At 38.9% G+C, this 6,000-nt stretch overlaps 1 protein-coding gene across 9 annotated transcripts in view; it reads right to left on the bottom strand.

Moving 5' to 3' along the window:
* The window catches only part of B3GALT4 (beta-1,3-galactosyltransferase 4), a 476,996-nt gene that overhangs the window by 39,774 nt on the left and 431,222 nt on the right, over positions 1-6,000 (bottom strand). Inside the window, exon 5 of one of the 9 annotated variants that reach the window (XM_044083527.1) lies at positions 4,664-4,775. The exons of the other annotated variants lie outside the window; for them this stretch is intronic. The gene's annotated coding sequence lies outside the window, so the exon portion shown is untranslated. The remainder of the gene's footprint in view (positions 1-4,663; positions 4,776-6,000) is intronic. 9 annotated transcript variants of the gene reach the window in all.

The raw sequence follows: 6,000 nt of genomic DNA, 5'->3' as shown, positions 1-6,000 counted from the left end.
TTGTAACACCCAAGACCTTAGTGTCAGGTTCTGGCGAGATGGTAGTATTACTGAGGGAGGAGACAGCGAAGGAAGATTTATGATGCTGAATGGATATAGGGAGAAACAAGAGGTGTTTAGTTTTCTTTGGATTTAGTAGCAGTTGGTGGGTACTAAACCATATTTCTAAGGAGTAGAGGGATTCTTGGGTGGGGGTATGAAGGTCTGTGATGCTATCGGAGCAGGAGATAACTGTAAAGTCGTCAGCATATTGAATAATGGGAAGACACTGTACAGGAAGTGTGGAGATCATTATTAAAAGAAAACTCCAAGCTTACAACATTTTAGCTCAAGTACGAGTCATGCTCTATCCCTGTAAACTCATTCCAGCCATCTGCAGTTACGAAAATGCACAAACACATTTATTAGTTCTACATATCTACCTTTCCATAGCACAGGGCAGAAAAGCCCATCCCCCATTCTTTAGTATCGCATCCTTTCAGTTCCAAATTGTCTTTGCCTTCGTGACATACTTTTGACAGTCAAATCAGTAGTTCTTTCTAGTGCAGATCCACCCACACTGTGGCGTAGACATTTTTCTAGGCCAGCCCATTATCAGGTACTATAAAGTGCTGCATAATTTGTTTGGGAACTATTTTTACGTCCTCTGTTTCCTTCCAGATTAAAAACTGTACTGGAGCAAGTAATTCCTTGTGCACAGCTGCAGGCAACGTTCCTGGACTCAGTAGCTACTGTTCGGTAAGTTTGCTCAGTTGTTGATCCTACATATATAGAAGTATGCCCCCAAGTTTCAGCAAAATAGCACTGTTTTTTTTTTGTCCTGTTCTTGCTTTAGTAACACTCAGTCCATGCTTTTTTCTCACCCACCATGCTGCACTGTTAATATGTATATCTATGTATATGTATGGTTGCTTCTGCCTGCATGTGTGTGAATGAATGCATGCCTGAAAGTAGCAAGAAGGCGCAGAAAAGTCACTGCTTTCATATGAGAGTGAATGAGCAATGCGAGAGATAATGAACAATTCTGCATGAAAGCAGTGTGTGTGTGTGTGTGTGTGTGTGTGTGTGTGTGTGTGTGTGTGTGTGTACGAATGCTGAAGAGACTGTTTGCATGTGTGATCATGTAGATCCAGTAATCAGGATACCCATTCAGCCACTGTTTTTCTGTTTTAAAACAGAAACGCATTTAAGTGGATTGTATGAATTGTGTGCGTGCTGCTGTCTGTGTGCAAGTGAATGCTGCATGTGTGAAGGCAGATGAGTCCATTGGTTTGTGTGGTTGCCTGTGTGTGTCAAAGAGGAGAGAGTGAAGTCTGCGATTCATCTGCTCAATGTTCTGGTTCAAAGTTTTATGCGATATGTGTCCTCAATCGCTGTTCTACCATGCCAGTGTGCCCCAAAGTATTTCTCCTAATTGCTGTTTGCTCTGCTACTTTACTTGAGCGATAACCAAGCACGAGTTGCAGACTGGGTCGCAGAATCCTTTACTAATGCTACCAAGACGTTTTATGTCTGAAAAGTCCGCTTTGGACGTCTGAAAAGTAGACGACTGAGTTAATGGCCATTATTAAAGCATTCCGCGTCCCAGTACCGGTCTGCACCTCATGGTTGGGGATCGCTGAATTGATGTTGTTTTGGTCAAAGAATAGCACAGATGGATATGCAGCAGCTCTTTGCACACTTTAGACTATATGCTTGCTATTGAAATTCCCATGCTCCAGCTCTTGGAATGATAACCAACTCATAGTTTCTCATCCCCATACCATCCAGCCAGCTACCATGGGACCATGCCTGACTTGCCAGAAGCATTAGCCTGTAGATAGAGATGGATAACTCTGGGCACCTTTGTGTCGCACTAATTGCCCAACAGGATTCAATTTTTTTTTTTAACTGATGCCATTTACTATTCATTAAGATGAACTACACACTACATTTGGCTATTAAAAATACAGCACAATTGGTTATGAGCTGATACCAAGCTTATTCCTGCAGTTTCACTCCCCCTGTATCATTTGCTTATTGTGATTCCCATGCCACAGGAAATGTGTGTATATGCTTAATGAGTCTGGTCCATTATAAAGTCTGAAACTATATATTTTTTGAGGATGCAGCCTTCTTAACTGAGTGATTAACAGTTATCATAATTTTTCCAAAATTGTCATTTTACCAAGTTTATTAACTGAGTTTCACAGCTGGCACCCAGTGATTGCCTCACAATTTATCAGTTACTCAGTGAATAAGTTCCGATTTAAACTTGCTGGTCTGCTGCCACAAATGTGGAATATCAATATGTACTACTAGACACCCTAATTCAGAAAACAAAAAAAAGTCTAGCCAGATAGCTGCTGAGGGGTGGGGTGGTGGGAGACTGTCTGCTGTAGCACTGTCTTTTTCCTGAGAAGGTCAGGTGATTTTAATGCACCATTTTTATAGAGGTTAAGTGCTAGAAGCTGACAGATTCACTGGCACACCTACTGCAACACTGCATATGTTTCCTGAGGCATGGAGAAAGCCCATGCTGATGGGGACCTAGATGATGTCCTCCACCAAACACTTCCTTATGGTGCTCTACTGCAAGCACTACACTTTCTGCTTGTAAACTTATAAACACAGATGTGCTTTAGTGCGATGTTTTCCATGCAAGGGATTTTCCAGACAAGAAGGTGACAGGTGACTGGCTGGTTAACAGAAACATTTACGAAATCACCTTCATTTTCAATGAAAGGAGTGGGCCTGAAAGATGCCAAAAAAAAGCAGACCTGCAATATATATATATATATATATATATATATATATATATATATATATATATATATATATATATATATATATATATATATATGCAGCATCCACCTGCTTGTTTAGCATTAAATACCATTCTACACAACTGTGCCCCCACTCTATTATGAGTCAGTGACCAAATCTACTGGCATGGTATGTTATCATGCCATGTTGCTAAAGCCTGAAACTCCTTACCTATATCCAACAGGTAAGTACTCTCCCTCCAGTCCTTTAAAACCATTCGGAAAAACTTCTGATCCAAAACCTGTCTGTTCTTGCTCAATTCCAGGATAAAATATATCCCTAAATATGAACAAGTACCTACTTGCACCTTATACTGCCTTATCCCCTTCACTCACTTTCTAACTTGAATCAATTGCTCTCCCTTAGCGCTCTATCAAAATTTGCCATAACCCTGTTTTTTTTTCTCATTTCATATTGTTTGCATTACACTACTTTACCTTTAATTTCTCTAAAGTGGAAAATATGTCTCAAATATTTATGTTTAACCAATGTTACGTTATGTCTAATTTATTATAATTATTTAACCTCATAAATGTTCAGTTTAGAGAAATTAATGATAAGTTGTATAATACAAACATGAATTGCAATGTGAGTTTATGAAAAAAAAAACAGGGTTATAGCAAATTTAGAGAGTCGGGAGAAATTGATTAAAGTGTCATTGGTGCAACAGGTAGCACACCAAGCTTTGGTGAAGAAGGCTGTGGGTTCTATTCCCACACCAGGTAGATCTGACATCTGCTTGAGTTGGTGTAACTTTAGGTGGATGTAAAAGATCGCACAGCAAAAGATTTGGGGAATTTCATGGATGCCCTGGACAAATTTCCCCTAGTAGTATGAATAGCACCTTGGGTCTCCCCTGAAAAGAGGCTATTTACCTTGGTCGAGAAGGAATAAAAACTATAGATATTTTTGAAGACTGTAAAATTATTGTAATACTTTGTAGCTTTTGTCCCGTAGCCTTAGGCATAATGGGTACATACGCAGTCACACTATCTTGGTAATCATATTTCAATAAATAAGTACATAAATAAACTCCATTTGTTGTCAGTAGTGTGTATTCCTCTCTCAAAGCCATGTTGTCTTTCCTTGCGATATTATCTTTTCTACAGGCTAGCCACTGGCCTGTGATTTTTTTTTTTTTTTTAAATCCACAAAACAGTAGTCAGAAGGTTATAGACGTTTGCTGAAAACTAATGTGTGGGTGCATCTGTGTGTGTCTGTATGTACGGGGATGTCAAGCTTCCCACACTTCAACTTGTTATAATAATCTTTGAGTTTACTGGAATTCAAGATGATGCATACCCTTTTTTTTTTTTTACAAAAAAAATGAGCATTGGCTTTTCCCCATTCTTTGATTTCTTCACACAAGAACGGATCTTTTCTGAAAAACTGTGCTCAGATTTCTATGATTCATGTGCCTCTCTTGTAACATTTTTTCACAGCATCGTTTCAAATCATTTGAAAGGTAACCCTATAAATGGGGTTCAGTCTGGAGAGCTAGTTAAGTTGTGGAAAGGTCAACCTGTCATCAGTCAAGTAGTTATCTTCATATGGCTGATAATCTGACCCTGCAGTGTGTTCTGGCAGACCACACCCTTTTCTGTTAACTGCATGTGACCTCGCACTTTTTTTGGTCTAGACTTTTATTTACCGACCTAATGAGGCCACTTATTTTGAATGTATAATAATCCTTATGTTTTATACCTGTGAAAGCCTTAAGCACTTACAAAGCTGCCCACAAGGCCACTTTCAAAAAGAACCTCTAACTAAACGAGGAATACATGCTGTATCACTAAAATTACTGCAATGTCTAGTAACAACAATGGAATCCAGTGTACAGAATATGTTCTGTACTCACCTTAGTGGGACCAGAACACCTGTGGTATCAAGGTTGTTGCACACAAGTACAGTGCACTGTGCCATTGTCCAGGAGTGCTTTTATTTTCGTATGTTATACTTCAGTTCCAGTACTGCCAAAAAAATAGAAAATGCATTATAATTTTGGACTCTCTGGCTCATGTGACATAGCTACAGCCCTGCTAGATTCTACTGTAGTTTAAATGTAAGAACTGATAAATGGAGGATAAATGATCTAGCCATTAGCAGCTTGGCTAGATCCACAGCATAGCCAATACCAGGGACAGAAAGGAAGGATTCTATTCTGCATCAGCCATCTTGTTGTTAATTTTATTTACTGTTATTGTGGGTTATCACATCCAGGCATACATACATGACTGTATGTTACTACTGCAGCAAAAGGTGATGGATGTAAGGAATAAGCCAGTGGACCCGAGTGGTCAAATAATTTTTACTGGGCAGGTGTTGCTTCTAGTGACAGAGAGAGTAAGGAGGTACAATTTTCAGATTAGTAGCATCTTGGAAGATGAAAAAGGATCTGACTTTGTGAAAACAAAGATGGCATAGTGGTTATACAGAGAGGTCAGTCTACATATTGACATAGTCTGTGGTAGAGGGTGCATATGGTTGACTCTGACTTATTTAGTCCAGTGCACCAGCTACTGTGCAAAGGATCAAGTTCTGTTACAGTTACGGTGGCCTGCAAAGAGACAAACAGTGAAAAAGACAACTTGATGAATCAACATTTTTTGGATACTATCATGTAGCAAAGGCCTCTGCTATTGGATGTCATAAATAATATACTTGGCAAAACTTAAGGTACAAGTTGTCATTACCAGCAGCATTGATTTTTTTTTTTTTTTTTACTCTGGAATATACCTATTTAGCTTGTCTCAGTCCATGAATAGTTTACAAGGACTGCCATCTACATTGAACTATGGAGTCTATGGCTTCAGATTCTGGAAGGGTGAGAGCTGTTGTAAAAGTGTTGAAATGGAAAAGTACTGGAAGCCAAAGTATGAATAAGGTGGGTGTGATGGGAGGAAAGATTTTGTGGCCACTTGAGGGGATTTTGGACATTGAATGTATTATTGTGATGATGGTTCACAAGTAACCAATTAAAAAAAAATTATTTGGACCAGCCTGGGCAGCAAGATTTCCTCAAGCTTGCACAAAGAGAATTTTAATTTCTAATATTTGACATAAGTAGTTAATTGTAATGAGTTTTTTGTGATTTCATGAAAGTAATATGATAATCGGCTTAATCTAGGAGTGTGAAGTCTGAAGCTGATAATTGTTAATGTTTTGGGGATTTTTTTTGTGGCACACCTCTGAGTG

Source organism: Protopterus annectens, chromosome 9.part0 (assembly GCF_019279795.1).
Source record: "Protopterus annectens isolate FY-2018-M chromosome 9.part0, PAN1.0, whole genome shotgun sequence".
Classification (NCBI taxonomy): domain Eukaryota; kingdom Metazoa; phylum Chordata; order Ceratodontiformes; family Protopteridae; genus Protopterus; species Protopterus annectens.
This window is presented reverse-complemented; position numbering and strand designations above follow the sequence as displayed.